At 40.3% G+C, this 16,244-nt stretch overlaps 1 pseudogene; it reads right to left on the bottom strand.

Annotated features, from left to right (window-relative positions):
• On the bottom strand, positions 8,913-9,987 carry LOC109823223 (annotated as a pseudogene).

Here is a 16,244-nt window from a genome sequence, read left to right as displayed (position 1 = left end):
TTCCCCCTTCCTCGACACGCGACGTCGTCTGGTCGCCCTGCACATGAATTCTGCCGGCTGTGGCAGGGTCCGTATGAGCCGATGCGCTGTTGCTTTCCTTAACTTCTAACCCCAATATACACCATTGGCAGTGCTCCGCGGTCGTCGAGTTTTCTTGTGTGAAGGACCATCCTGACCATTTTCACTATGCCGGCCACACCATCGAAAACTCTCAAGTTTCTAGGTGGCGGCGTTTCTTACCAAACAAGCTTCGTAGATGTCGGTGTGGTTTGTGCTCGTGCTCAGTGCCTTTTGGTGGTAGTCGCGTTGAGTATGTACACCGCGTGTTATAATGTTATCAGTAAAAAAATTTGGCATACATATAACACAATACATAGTACATGCATACATTCTTACATAATGTCCATAACTCTCCTATTAATTGTCCACTAATATATAAGCTTGCAATTTTTGTAACCGCCTCCACTAATCCAATATTAATGTTATGCATAAAAATTATTGGGCATAGGCATATAAACATATACATAGTACATGCATACATTCTTGAAATAATGTCATAATTGCTTTCCTATTAATTAGCCGACTAATATTAACATTTTATTTTTTTGTAACACCGCTCTACGAATCACGTATTTGAAGCATAATAGCTAAGAATTGGAAATGCAATAAAATAAAAAATATTCGTTAATAAAATAAATACGCTGGGATCTATATAACGTCGCCCCAAAGGAAGTACATTCAAAAAAATACATGAACATTTGGAGTACTTCAAAATACGCTTTGCCATGCATGCAATGAATCCGAGCACGTTTTTTGTGGGATAAACGACGTGCTACATATATTATGACTCTTGTGCAAATACTAATAATAAGTGATTATGGATGGATGAACGTCGAAGCAAAAACGTAGATAATGTTGATGTCAATCTCAAGCCTTCAATTTGCGCGAGCTGACGAGATGATGACAATGAGCGATGAACACAGGATTAAGAAGCATTCTGCGCTTGAACATAGGAAAATCCAAGATTGGGAGGTTACCGAAGCTTCGAATGCACTGCCATTGAACATTTATGATCAATGACCATGGTAATGGAAATAATATATAGCTTTTTTAAGCTTAATGGTATTTTAAATTCGTCTATATCTTTTAACATTTTCATAATAATAAATTTAAAATTAATTATTAAAAGTGATTAATATTAGTCTCATTTTGAAGGTTTCGGCAAGACAATTTCAATGATATATTTTTGTATTTAAAGAATAGACTAGTGAATTTAAAATATATTAGTTAAATAATTAGTTTAATTATATTGGCAAGGATAGCATTGGGTATTTATGAAAAATTATAAATGAGATGGAAAGGCACTAAGGATGCCAGATAGAAAAAGCGGCGCAAAAAAAAGAAAAAAAGAAAATAAAGATAAATTAGAATTAAACATATATGAAGCAGTATTTTAAGAGGATCGCCTCTACTGAGCAAATCCTTCAAATATAGAGGTTACTGTAAAGCACCCTCCTTAATAGCAGTTGTACCAGTATGGTAGCCAAATGGTGACTCCATTTATGAGAGGAATGGAGTAGCGCAAGTTGGAGATGCTGCTAGCCCTTACTTTATAAATCTAAGCTAGCTGCAATGCCCTATGCTCTAACAAATTAACGGCAAGCCAAGTAGCATATCATTACAAAATCATTATGAGATCGAGTCTCAGAAATGGCGAGATCATCAGGCAGAGATCTGGTTTTTGTCGACTGGCGAAGATGTTGGGCAGGCCCAAAGTGAAAAGGTATCCCATACGCGTGATGGTGCGCATAGGGCAAGCGATTTGCCTGAAATGTGTAGTGCGATGGCTGTGGCATATAACCCAACATGCATCGCCGAATACAAAAACGTAGTGGTTATATCGCAACTCGGCGGAGGCTCGCTCGAAGAAACTACCAAACATTCCACCGCTCGAAATCCCGCCTTGCTGCCATCGCATTGTGCGTCTGCCTCAGCTCGAAATGGGCTAGCTTCAAAATCATCGAAAACAAGGCAGTACCTGGAGAATGAAGAAAACCATGACGAGCTCGTGTTGTCTCTCTGCAGGCTCATCTCTCCAGAGTCCTACCCAAACCGACATTCAGGCTTTCATTTATGTCCTCGGGTCCGAACACCACGGCTTACAGTACGAAGCTAGGCAGCATGCAAGTCTATAAGGCAAGTGCTGCAGTCGGATGGCGCAAGGCAGCGAGTTCTGAGTTGCAGGCAATGGGCAAATCTATGTGGGATAGTTGCCAGGCAAAATCCCGAATTCAAGCTCCTTACTAACGAGCGAAATTGGCGGGCAGGATTCACCGTAATGATGAAGGGGGTTGTTGAGAAGTTGTAGGGAGGTCTTTCGAGGTTTGGCGTACCCTTGTGAATCGATGTCGGTGGGGGAAGCGGGACTCTGGGCAATTCCATTGCATAGCCGACACCCGACCTGAGCACCGTCTATGGACCTTCGCTCGATGTGGGTGGTGTCTGATGCGCTGATGAACTCGCTGCGTGATGCATCGTGGGAACATGTTGGCGGAGCATATTCGCTCCAGCCGACGCCGCATATTTTTTAAGGTGAGGCGTATTTCTTAAGGTTAATCTTGCCACAAAAGAATACCACCTGTGTTAAGTTTGGCTCATGTTGAGACGTGTGTCCTTCTAAACTTCTATAAATGCCAACCTTGATTCCACTCGCGCTAAAAACTCGGTTTTCTGTTTCTGCCTTTGGTTCTGCGACAAAGAATATCCTTGTATATAAAGCTGATGATTTCGAAATATAAATTGCTTTTACAAAGTGTTCTAAAGGCAACTCGTGTCGTGTATGAAAAAAAACATCAGGGAGGTATCTCATAGTAAATTTAGTGAACGCTGAAGGAGGTTCTCATAATAATTGCCCAATAGAGACCATTATACAAACGATTGTACGTCGTAAATTTAACATTGTCTTAATCCCGATTTACTGGCAGGACGTATTGCATAAGCTGGAGTGATGAATTAGATTGTGCCACATACTCAAGAGATCAAAGATGCTATTCCCTACTGAAGGACGGAAAAGGTGATTATAGTTGATAGTGTTGACAGGACAATGATAATTCCATAGAGTCAACATGGCACTATTAGTTTGAATGTTGTTGATCGCTTTCAGCTGATCGAAGAGCGTAAGTGAACATGAGTGGAAGAAAATATGTTCATCTGATGGAGGTTTTACATGACGTATCAGAATTACGGCCTGTTGGATGTTGGCTTTGTAATAGGATCGGCGCTCTGAGTATGCAATCGCTGTAAATAGAGAGTAGGCTGATTTCCTGGAGAACAGAATGCAGCAAAAGACAAGATAGGGGACGTTCTCCTGGGCGACTCTCTCTTTCAGGCGCTGTTTTTGTTGATTAAACACAGGCTGGAATAAAGCGACCCTCTGTTTTGCTAACCGAACACAAACAGATGGAGCAGAACTTTTTGAAGGTTTTTATTACGTTCTAGCTAAAACGTCATATTGTTTACATATATATAATATAATAGATAAGATACAACTTTGAATTCTTATCCAATAACTAGAGAACTATCTACTAACTAGTATTCTATCTAACTAGAATCTAATGCTATAACTTGAACCCTACTAAGCAATCGGCGGACTGATTAACAACTCGACATTCTCCCCCTTTAATCTGGACGAGATTCAAGTCCCTTACTGCCTAGCAACTGCCCTCCAATCTGGCGATAAACTTCACCCTATGCTAGTGCTCGTGAGAATATCGCGCTGCGCTTGGGCTCGCATCGGGGTGCTTACGAATCCAGTCTTTATATCTGTCCTCGGCTCAACACACTCACGTAATGAAGTGAAAAGCGTGTGTGCGATAATGCTTGCTCCTCTTCATGGAAAGACATGATTTGCTCATCAAGGCAATCGCAGGAACCTTGTTGTCGACGAATAGGTGTAACGCTTGGGCTCACTCCAATCACGCTCGGCATGTTAAACTGCGCTACCCACAAGCCTGGCATGCTGGCTGCAGTTGCCGCGATAATTCTGGGCCTGCGCAGGATGATAATGCCGCCGTCTTCTGGTTCTGTGATGTCCAAGGTGAGCAAACTGTCAGGGGGCCGGCGCCCCGCCCCCCCGAGAGGGGGCGGCCGCCGCCGGCGCGCCGGCGCCGGCCGCCGCCCCCCCGCGGGCGCCCCGGCGGGCGGGCCGCCGCGGGCCCGCGGCTACGATAAAAAGCCGATGACGCTGTGCTGCGCTGTCATCAACATTCTCCCGCAAGATCACTGTCAGTGAATCCCACCAACTCTTCATTACCTGCGACCTCGTTTGTACCCATCGTAGGAACATATACCCTCACGTGCCTCAAAAATATGCTTGACAAAGGCCTGTTTATGGCCAAAAGCTGTAGGGTGCTCGCATGTACCTACTCCCACAATGCCCCACGGCAATGTGATATCGGGGTCGGGTGTGAGTTTAAGATTACTTTAAGCATCGCGAATAATGGCGTCTACACTCCGTTCACGTCCCGCGTGTTTCCTTGCAGATCCTATTCAAGGCTTTAGCTTTTGTGTTTGCCATAAAAAATTGTGGTCGGGTTGGGCAATCGCATCGATTGCGCGAACTGACCCAAAATTTCCTCGCATAGGCCGCCTGCCTTAGTGCAATACAATCATCTGCGGCTGTATGGCACGGCTCGGTACAAGATAATAGGAAAGTACTCCAAGGTCACTCATCTCGAACTGCCTTCATCATTTGTTGCTTGAAAAAAGCTTTATCTGCATCCGCGCCCTCGGAGCGCCGTAAGCTCAAGTCAATCTAAGCGTACACGGCCAAACATGAGTGTAGCCCCTGTAATCTTGTTGGTATACCGCTTGCCCTCGCTGAGTGCATCTGCAAATCGCGATGCCCTTGCATGCACTTGTCGAGGTGGCGTGTTGAACATGGCCGCGAGGTGCTTGGCGTAGACCGTAAGAGTGGCCTTGAAAGGCTTGTAGAGGCCTTGTGGGCTCTATGAATTCGTTTTGCACAACGAGCCTTCAGGTTGACGCACATACAATTTTTTTTGAGCTTTTCTTCTGGAGATCACCATTTAGGATATGCGACTTCACATGCCAGGGATGGTGGCACCTCTCACCGTTCTGTGTGGCTGATATAGAGCAGGATTATTCTGATGGTAAGCAAGGGCCTCGGCCAACCAGGTGCAAAACACTCATCAAAGTCCACGGCCTTGCTGCTGGGACGTATCCTTTTGCTGAGGCAAGTCTTGTTTGTGCTTTGAGAATGTTTGCCTTCATTGTCCTTCTTCAGCTTGTCCACCCATTGAAGACGCCATGGGTTATGGAAGCCCGCGTAACTCCGTTGAGTATACGCCCAAGTCTTGTTTCTTCTCGATGGCCTCCCCTTTCCTTCTCCCCATGGGCAGTCCGCGCGGCCATTCTTGATCTGATGCAGCCTCGGAGAACTAGTTCGGGCAGGTTCTTCAGAAATCAAGGAAAATTCCTCTGGCAGGGAGATCAATCAGCCTCCGTCTCGAGCATAGATGTCTGCGAGGGATGATAGCTCTGAGTGCATGACTGGCAGCTCAGGGGTTCCGACGCGTCCTAAAATAGTGGGGCGGTTCGCTGCGTCTGGGGCAGTAATGTTCTTGGACAGCAGGAGAGTTGGGCGGACTGTTAGGCCTGCCTGCACAGCGGTGATGCGGACTGGTTCGGCAGCAGTGGCTGCGCTCCCTTGGTGTGCCGGCTTGTGCCAGGCTCATCTCCGGGTCAGCGCCACTGCGACAATTTGTGTCCTGCAGGGGTCTGTTCGCCCAGCAGGTTGTGCCAGGAACTGCTGGGGCACGCAGTTCGTCTGCTTGCTGTCCATTTTTGGACCAGCTGACGTACACCGCGACTGTTGTGCCGGGTTGCTGAGTCTCCCCTTTTCCGCTGTTGAAGACCACGCCAGTGGGGTGAGTCTTTCGACTCCAATGCGGCGGCTCCATTTCCGCACTCTTTCCTCTCCTCGAACGCGACGTCTCTGCTGGACATGAATTTCTGCGTGTTGAGGGCGAGAGGCGATGCGCTTGTGCTTCCTCTTGCTACCCAATATAACACCCATTTGGCGTGCTCCGGTCGTCGAGTTTCTTGTGTCGCAAGGACCTGGGCCATTTTCAAGCAATGCGCCGACACATCCGAAACTCCTCAAGTGTTCCTAGGTGGGGTTTCTTACCAAAGCAAGCTTCGTAGGGGTGTGGTGGTCGTCGGCAATGCCTGGTTGTAGTCGATTGAGTATGTACACCGCGTGTCTAACCGTTTTCGCGTCATCTCACTGCACCGTACACCCCGCAACAAAACGGTGTAGTGGAGAGGCGTAACCGCACGGTGATGGACATGGCGAGAAGCCTACTTAAGAGCATGCATATGCCTGGAACTATGTGGGGTGAAGCGGTGAGGCACGCGGTGTACATCCTCAACCGACTACCAACCAAGGCGTTGTACGATCACACACCCTACGAAGCTTGGTTTGGTAAGAAACCCCACCTAGAACACTTGAGAGTTTTTGGATGTATGGCGCATGTGAAGATTGCAGGTCCTTCACACAAGAAACTCGACGACCGGAGCACGCCAATGGTGTATATTGGGGTAGAAGAAGGAAGCAAAGCGCATCGCCTTTACGACCCTCAACACAGCAGAATTCATGTCAGCAGAGACGTCGCGTTCGAGGAAGGAAAAGAGTGGGAATGGAGCGCCGATGGAGTCGAAAGATCACCCAACTGGGTGGTGTTCACAGCGGAAGGGGAGACTGCAGCAACCGGCACAACAGTCGGTGTACGTCCAGTAGTCCAAAATGGACAGCAAGCAGACCGAACTGCTGCAGCAGTTCCTGGACAACCTGCTGGCCGAACAGCCCCTGCAGGACCACATGTCGCAGCGGCGCTGACCGGAGATGAGACTGGACAGCCGGCACACCAAGCGAGGCAGCCACCTGCTGCCCGAACCAGTCCGCATACACCCGTAGGTGCAGCAGGCCGAACCACGAACCAGTCCGCATACACCCGCTGGTGCAGCAGGCCGAACCAGTCCGCAACTTCCTGCTGGTCCAGAAACTACTGCAGAGGCAGCGAACCCCACTATTTTGGACGCGTTCGGAACCCCTGAGGCTGCAGTGATGACTCCAGTACGCTATCGATCCCTCGCAGACATCTATGCGGAGACGGAGGTGATTGATCTCCCTGCAGAGGAATTGTTCCTGATTTCTGAAGAACCTGCGAACTATCTCGAGGCTGCATCAGATCAAGAATGGCGGACTGCCATGGAGAAGGAAATGGAGGCCATCGAGAAGAACAAGACTTGTATACTCACGGAGTTACCGCGGGTTCCAAACCCATTGGTCTCAAATGGGTGTACAAGCTGAAGAAGGACAATGAAGGCAACATTCTCAAGCACAAACAAGACTTGTAGCAAAAGGATACGTCCAGCAGCAAGGCGTGGACTTTGATGAGGTGTTTGCACCTGTGGCGAGGCTTGATACCATCAGAATAATCCTCGCTATATCAGCACAGAACGGGTGGGAGGTGCACCATTTGGATGTGAAGTCGGCATTCCTAAATGGTGATCTCCAGGAAGAAGTGTATGTGGTTCAACCTGAAGGGTTCGTTGTGAAGAATCAAGAGCACAAGGTCTACAAGCTTTCAAAGGCACTCTACGGTCTACGCCAAGCACCTCGGGCATGGAACACGCGCCTCGACAAGTGCATGAAGGGCATCGGATTTGCAAGATGCACTCAGGAGCAGGCGGTATACACAAGGAGTAACAGAGGGGATACACTCATTGTTGGCGTGTACGTAGATGACTTGATCGTTACGGGCTCGAGGGCGGATGAGATAAAGTTTTTCAAGCAACAAATGATGAAGGAGTTCGAGATGAGTGACCTTGGTTTACTTTCTTATTATCTTGGCATCGAGGTGGATCAGCGAGATGATTGTATTGCACTAAGGCAGGCGGCCTATGCGAAGAAAGTTTTGGGTCAGTTCGGCATGATGGATTGCAACCCGACGCAATATCCTATGGAAACAAAGCTAAAGCTTGGAAAGGATTCCGAAGGAACACCGGTGGACGTGACGGAGTATAGACGCATTATCGGATCTTTGAGGTATCTAACTCACACCCGACCCGATATCACATATGCCGTGGGGATTGTGAGTAGGTACATGGAGCACCCTACAGTTTTGCATCGACAGGTTGTCAAGCATATTTTGAGGTACGTGAAGGGTACTATGTCCTACGGATTGGTGTACAAACGAGGTCGAGGCAATGAAGAGTTGGTGGGATTCACTGACAGTGACCTTGCGGGAGATGTTGATGATAGGCGCAGCACAGGCACGTTTTCACTTCATTCGTGAGTGTGTTGAGCGAGGACAGATTAAAGTGGAGTTCGTGAGCACGAGCGAGCAGCGAGCGGATATTCTCACGAAGGCACTAGCAAGGGTGAAGTTCATCGAGATGCGGGAGCTACTAGGAGTAAGGAACTTAGAGTCTCGTCCAGATTAAGGGGGAGAATGTGAGTTGTTAATCAGTCCGGATTGTTAGTTGAGTTCAAGTTAGTAGATAGAATTCTAGTTAGAATAGAATACTAGTTAGTAGATAGTTCTCTAGTTATTGGATAAGAATTCAAGTTGTAATCTTATCTATATATATATATATATGTAAACAATTTATGAGTTTAGTAGAACGTGAATAAAACTTCAAAAAAGTTCCTGCTCCATCTGTTTGTGTTCGTTAGCAAAACAGAGGTCTTTATTCCAGCCTGTGTTAATCAACCAAAAACAGAGCCTGAAAGGAGAGTCGCCCAGGAGAACGTCCCCTATCCTCTGTTCTTTGCTGCTATCTGTTCTCCCAGAAATCAGCCTATCTCTATTTACAGGTTTGATACTTCAGAGGCCGATCCTATTACAAAGCCAACATCCAACAGGCGTAATTCTGTAGTCAGTAAAACCTGCATCAAGAAATATTTTCTTCCACTCATGTTCATTACGCTCCTTCCGATCAGTGAAAGCCATCATAGAAACATCAAATAATAGTTGCATGGTTGACTCTATGGAATTATCATTGTCCTTCAACACTATCAACTATAATCACCTTTTCCTCCTTCAGTAGGAATAGCATCTTTGCATCTCTTGAGTATGTTGGCACAATCTAATTCATCACTCCAGTTATGCAATACCGTCTGCGATAAATCGATTAAGACAATGTTAAATTACAGTAAATCGTTTTATAGATGTCTTATTGGGCAATTATTATGAAACCTCCTTCAGGTTTCACAATTTACTATGAGATCTCCTGATGTTTTTTTTTTTCATTACAAAACAGGTTGCCTTTAGGAAAACTTGTTAAAAGCAATTTATATTTCAAATTCATCAGCTTTATTAAGGGATATTTTCGAGAACAAAGGCAGAAAATAAACGAGTTTTTAGGGATGAATCAAGTGGCATTTATAAAGTTTAGAAGACAACCTCAACATGAGCCAAACTTAACAGGTGGTTTCTTTTGTGAAATTAACCCTTAGAAATACGCTCACCTTAAAAAATATGGCGTCGGCTGGAGGAATATGCTCGAACATGTTCCCACCGATGGCATCAACGAGCGAGTTCTCAGGCACAGACACCACCACATGAGGAAGGTCATAGACGGTGCATCAGGTGCGGGTGTGCTTATGCAATGGCAATTGCAGAAGTCCCGTTCCCCCCACCGACATCGATCCACAAGGGTACGCAAACCCTCGAAAGCCTCCCTACACTTCTCAACAACCCCCTTCATCATTACCCGTGAATCTGCCGCCATTCGCTCGTTAGTAAGGGAGTTGAATTCGGGATTTTGCCTGGCAACATCCCACATAGATTTGCCATGCTGAAACTCGAACATGCTGCCTTTGGCATCCGACTGCAGCCACTTGCTTATAGACTGCCATGTGCTAGCTTGTACTGTAAGGGTTGTTCGACCCGAGGACATAAGATGAAAGGCTGAATGGTTCGGTTTTGGGTAGGACTCTGGAGAGAGGAGTGAGAGAGTACAACACGAGCTCGTCATGGTTTTCTTCATCTCCAGTACTGCTTTTGTTTTCGATGATTTTGAAGTAGCCCATTCGAGCGAGGAGACGCATAATGCGATGGAGCAAGGGGGATTTCGAGGGTGGAATGTTTGGTAGTTTCTTGAGGAGCTCGGAGTGCGATATAACGTACGTTTTTATCGGCGATGATGTTGGGTATATGCCAAGATCGACTACACATTTCAGGCAAATCGCTGCTATGCGCACCATCACGGTATGGGATACTTGCACTTGGGCTGCCAACATCTCCGCAGTCGACAAAACAAGATTCTCTGCTGATGATCTCGCCATTTCTTGAGACTCGATCTCAGTAATGATTTTGTAAGGATTGCTACTTGGCTTGGTTAATTTGTTAGAGCATGGGCATGCAGCTAGCTAGATTTATAAAAGTAAGGGCTAGAGCATCTCCAATGGTACTCCATTCCTCTATAAATGGAGTACCATTGGCTCCAATGGTACAACTGTATTAAGAGGGTGCTACAGTAACCCTCTATATTTGAAGGATTTGGGCTCATGTAGAGGGATCCCTCTAAAATACTGTTCATATATTTTAATTCTAATTTTGCCTTTCCATCTCATTTATAATTTTTCATAAATACCAATTGTATCCTTGAATATAATTAAACTAATTATTTAACTTAATATAATTTTAAATTCACTAGTCTATTTTAAATAAAAAATATATCATTGAAATTGTCTTGCCGAAACCTTCAAAATGAGACTAATATTTAATACTTTTAATATTAATTTTAAATTTATTATTATGAAATGTTAAAGTATAGAGAATTTAAAATACATTAAGCTTAAAAAAGTTATATTATTCCATTACCATGTCATTGTCATAAATGTTCAATGAGTGCATTCCGAAGTTCGAAGTGAACCTCCCAATCTTGGATTTTCCTATGTCAAGCGAGGAATCTTCTTAATCTGTCATCGTCATTGTCATCCATCTCGTCAGCATTTGAAGGTTGAGTTGAATCAACATTATCTAGTTTTTGTTCACGTTCATCCTCCATAATCATATTATGTAGTATTGCACAAGCAGTCATAATATCATGTAGCACTCGTTTATCCCAAAAACGTGCTGATCATTTGATGATGGCAAAGCGTATTTGAAGTACTCCAAATGTTATGTATTTTTGAATGTAGTTCCTTTGGGGCGAGTTATATAGATCCCAGCGTATTTATTTTATTAACGAATATTTTTATTTTATTGCATTCAATTCTTAGCTATTATGTCAAATACGTGGATTAGTAGAGGGGTTACAAAAAATAAAAGTTAATATTAGTGGATAATTAATAGGAGAGTTATGACATTATTAAGAATGTATGCATGTATATGTATATGTTTATATGTATGCAAATTTTTTATGATAACATTAATATTGGATTAGTGGAGGGGTTACAAAAAATTGAAGTTAATATTAGTGGACAATTAATAGGAGAGTTATGACATTATTAAGAATGTATGCATGTATATGTATGTGTTTATATGTATGCAAATTTTTTATGATAACATTAATATCGGATTAGTGGATGGGTTAAAAAAAATTGAAGTTAATATTAGTGGACAATTAATAGGAGAGTTATGCCATTATTAAGAATGTATGCATATATATGTATGTGTTTATATGTATGCAAGTATGTGTTTTATGGATGCATGTATGTGGTTTGGAGGGCATTTTTAGAAGAAATATTTTAACATACCAACATACTTTTATAATAGTATACTAGTATCATGTATGTGCGTTACACGTAGGCATACTTGTTGATTAATTTTTTGGAATTCTTTTGGTTCTATTAGGTTAGAAAGTGAATAGTTATTAGGATATTATAGTAATTAATAAAGAATTAATATTTATTCAATGAAATGAGACTTAATGCATAAAGATTAGATGGGTATATTTGTAGGAGGTCATGAATAAGTTATTTTTATCGAAAACAATAACTCTCTGTATAAAAAATTAGATTATACATGTTACTATTATAAAATATAAACTACTTGTAAAGCAAGAAGCTCAAGTACATTTATATGAGAGAGAGGGATGTCGTTTTGAAATTATCTTTCTAGAAATTATTAAACCTCCTCTAGTTTATTATTAGCCCTTAGAGTCCCCCAATTTATATTTGATACTTGCAATTTATATCTTTAAAATTACATTTCAAGGGTATTAAGTGCTAGTATATTGAGGAGGATTTAGTGTAACTCAAGATATAGCAGAGGGAATTATGTATAATTTTCCCTATTTGTTATAATAATACAATTTACAGATGGTTAATGGAGAAATGGAGGGAATTATGTATAATTTTCCCTATTTGTTATAATAATACAATTTACAGATGGTTAATGGAGAAATGGGTAACCCTTCATGAATGAGTTCCCTATTTGTTATAATAATACAATTTACAGATGGTTAATGGAGAAATGGGTAACCCTTCATGAATGAGTTCCTTATTGAAGGGGGTTAAGAAGACAGTGGAATAATGAAAAGTTGACGACTTTTCATATTGCTGTAATGTTATGTTATATATTTATTTATTTGAATTAGTAAATAAATAACTTTTTAATCATATTATATTTGATAATTGCACATATTTAATAATTCATATAAATATTATATATTAATGTGATATCAATATTATATTATTATTATCATACATTAACTATTATACTGAAATATAGATTAATAGCAAAAAATTAATAATTAATAGCAGAAAATTCATAATATTCTTAAAATTGTAGTAGTAATCCATTCTATAAGCATCCTCAGGACCAACTAACTATACCATTTTCTAAATTGATCTTCGTGCACTTTCTATTTGTCCTTTATAACCCAATAATATTAATGCATTACCTTAGTAACCATAGAACGAAAATTAACCATTTACACATATAGAGTGAAAGCAATTACACTTATAATGCATTGTCATAGACAAAGCTTTCTTTATCCCGAGAGTAAGCATAATGCATTAAGAGATTCAACCAAACTATACAAATAATTTAGCATATTTACAAACATGCCTAGGAGTTGGAAATCAATTTACATGTTAAGGAAAAAACATATACGAAGATGGAAGGGGGAAAAACAAATTAATCTATGACTGAAATAGCTGCAGATTTTGATAAAATACAGGACCGCCTTCTTTATCGCCTTCACCAGTTTTTTCTCTGCTCTCTAAATTGTTATACCGATGCTTCCATTACCATCTCCTCATTCAATTTGATTGTACTCCACAAGTGATGTTACCATTGACACACTCACACTTCTTGCGGTTTGTAAGTGTTATTGTTGTATCTCATTACTTTTTAATATGAATAAATTTTGATTAAAAGTTAGAATTTTGGTTAGAGAAATTTGTTAAGATTCTATAGTAATTTATAGTGCTTTATGGAAGATGAATAGTTATAACGATTTTCATTATTAGTGTGTAATGTCAAGACTTAGTGGAGGAATGTTATAATAGGAATTTATAGTGACTTATGGAAAATGAATAGTTATAACGTTTTTCATTATTAGTGTGGAATGTCAAGACTTAGTGGGGGAATGCTATTAGTGGGTGGTTAAATGAAATTTTGATGCTAATAAATAGGGAGGTTATGAAAAATTAAGTATGTATACGTATATATCTTAATGTATGCATATATGGATGTGCTAGAGATGTATGCATGTATGTGTTTCGGAGGGTATTTTTGGAAGAAATGTTTTAACATGGCAATACACTTTTATGATAGTATTAGATTAAATTAGATTAGATATCATGAGGAAGAAGAGACGACCATGCTAAAAGAGATCATATCATAGTGGAGATTTACTCAAACAAGAATGTATGATGATTCACACTCTAAAAAGAAAATACAACTTGAAGCTAGCTGAAACTCCTTGATCAAGCACGACTTCACATCACTAGCGCAGGAGCTCAACAAAGTTTCAACGACAACACTAAGGTTCCCTCTATGAACTGTAACTGCAACTCATTCCAGTACTTTGTTGCCTACGATCAACTATCAAATCTGAGTTTGTTCAAATACTAGCTACTTCCTAAGAGGAACGGGGGAGTTACCTGAAGCTGAAGTTTTAATCCGTCAACTATCAAATCCGAGCTTGTTCAAATACTTCCCTCTACGAAACGATGACGAAAGTGTTTGCCAAAAGATCGTAGGGTAAGAAGTTTATGATTTTTTTCATGAATAATCGAGGTGTGTACGCACAAGCAATGGGCAAATGGAAGGAAAGTCATTGACATTTGCGTTCAACTCAGATGTTTGCGACACTTCATGTATTTCAGTGTGACCAATAAATGCAATCTATATTATAGTTAAAAAAAAGTACTTCCAATTGCGGCCGAGGATTCATTGAATTCTGAACATAAACCATGATTACAACCACAACTCCCATAATATCTCATCTAGGCCTGTCCAACGGGGTCGGGCCAACCCAGCTCGGAAAACCTGGCCCAGTCCCGGACCCGGTTGCCCTAGGCCGGCCAAGTTTTCTTTGTTATTTAAATTTTTTTAACTTTTTTTAAATTTTCAAGAATACAAAGCAAAAAATAAACACAATTTTGATAAAAAATTATATTATTAATCAATTGTAATTATGTAATTTACAAATATAAAAAATTATAAAAGTTAAAATAATATAAAATAGTTATAGAATTTATAAAAACAAACAAAATTAAAAATAATTGTAGAATTCAAAGAGCCCAAGAGGCACAAGGCCCAAGACCCAATCAATCAAAGACCTCTAAATATATATGTTGCGGCTAGGATTTGAACCACTAACATCTTCTCCAAACTCCTAAATTTTACCACTAGAATAAGTAGCCCAAAGTATTCATGACATTCAATATATGTATATGTATATTTGTGGTGTGTGTGTGTGGTGTGTGTGTGTGGTGTGTGTGTGTGTCTATATTATATATAGTTATATATAATATATATAATAATATATATATATATATAATATGTATAATATATATATATATATTATATAATATATAGATGCTGGAGAGAGAGGAGAGAGAGAGAGAGATGAGTGAGTAATGACTTGTCACTTAAGTTGATGTCCACAAACGTTCCTAGCCACTCATTTATTGAATCCTACAAAAGCATTTTTCATATCATGCAAGGATCCCTGAGACAAATATGAAAGTGGTTTAGAAGTTTGGTGGATAACATTTTGCTATCCAAGTAAACGTTGACAAAAGTTGTTGGCTCTCTCCTCTCTTGCTCTTTCTCTCTTCTCTCTCTCATCCTCTATCCGCGGTAGTGTTGAATATTATCGTATAGTTAGTAGTATGGAGTATAATATATAGATCCATATAGTATTCTATAGGAGTGTTAGAGTAGGGTGAGCCTTTAGTAATAATTAGGTGGTTAATATATAGTAGTGTATGCTATATATATGATTGAGGATAGTATATAGTAGTAGTATACACAACAGATGGTTCCATATATGATATTGATATTCATATATAAGAGATATATACATATATAATATATAAGGAGAGTAATACTTATAGTGGAGTACTGTATAGGGTCAGAGGAAGTACAGCAGCTGAGATGACTGTGATAAATATTTATACCATAGTATTAAGGAGGGAGAGTGATACTTATATACTCAAGATGAGAGAGTTAAATATTATATATGGCCATATGAATTATACATATATAAGAGAGATATAATCACTGTATACTTATATATACCTTAACAGTATTTTATACATATATAAGAGAGAGTAACTTATATATAATTATATACTAAGGAGAGAGGAGAGAAGTATATCATAGTTATAATATATATTATATAAGAGAGTATACTTATATATACTTATATCAGAGAGTACACACTATATACTTATAAATATATTATACATATATAAGAGAGAGTATACTTATATACTAAGAGAGAGAGTATAAATATATATATGCATATATTATACATATATAAGAGAGAATATACACTGTATACTTATATATACTTATACATATTTTATACATATATAAGAGAGAGTATACTTATATATAATTATATACTAAGAGAGAGAGAGAGTATATATATATATATATATATATATATATATATATATATATATATATATATATATATATATATATATATATATATATATATATATATATATAAGTATACAGTATATA

This window comes from Asparagus officinalis, chromosome 9, assembly GCF_001876935.1.
Source record: "Asparagus officinalis chromosome 9, Aspof.V1, whole genome shotgun sequence".
In the NCBI taxonomy this organism is placed as follows: Eukaryota; Viridiplantae; Streptophyta; class Magnoliopsida; order Asparagales; family Asparagaceae; genus Asparagus; species Asparagus officinalis.
The sequence above is the reverse complement of the archived record's forward strand: the minus strand, read 5'-3'. Positions and strand labels throughout refer to the sequence as shown.